We start from the raw sequence: 246 nt of genomic DNA on the forward strand, positions 1-246 counted from the left end.
TGTTTTCATCAAACGGTCCTGGGAAAACTGGATATCCACATGAAAAGACTGAAGCTAGACCCGGACCTTAATCATATAAAAAAATAAAAATGAATCAAAGGCCTAAACATAAGTGCTAAAACTATGAAACTCAGTAGAAAACATAAAGGGAGGCTTCATGACACTAGATTTCTTAGATGGGACACCAACACTCAGGCAAGAAAAGAAAAAATGTATAAACTGAAATTAAAAGCTCTTATGCAGCAG

The 246-nt window shown here is 35.4% G+C and overlaps 1 long non-coding RNA gene across 1 annotated transcript in view; it reads right to left on the minus strand.

Moving 5' to 3' along the window:
• The window catches only part of LOC144232390 (uncharacterized), a 26382-nt gene that overhangs the window by 25407 nt on the left and 729 nt on the right, over positions 1-246 (minus strand). The window lies entirely within an intron of this gene.

Source organism: Crocuta crocuta, unplaced genomic scaffold (genome assembly GCF_008692635.1).
Source record: "Crocuta crocuta isolate KB4526 unplaced genomic scaffold, BGI_CrCroc_1.0 scaffold301, whole genome shotgun sequence".
NCBI lineage: Eukaryota > Metazoa > Chordata > Mammalia > Carnivora > Hyaenidae > Crocuta > Crocuta crocuta.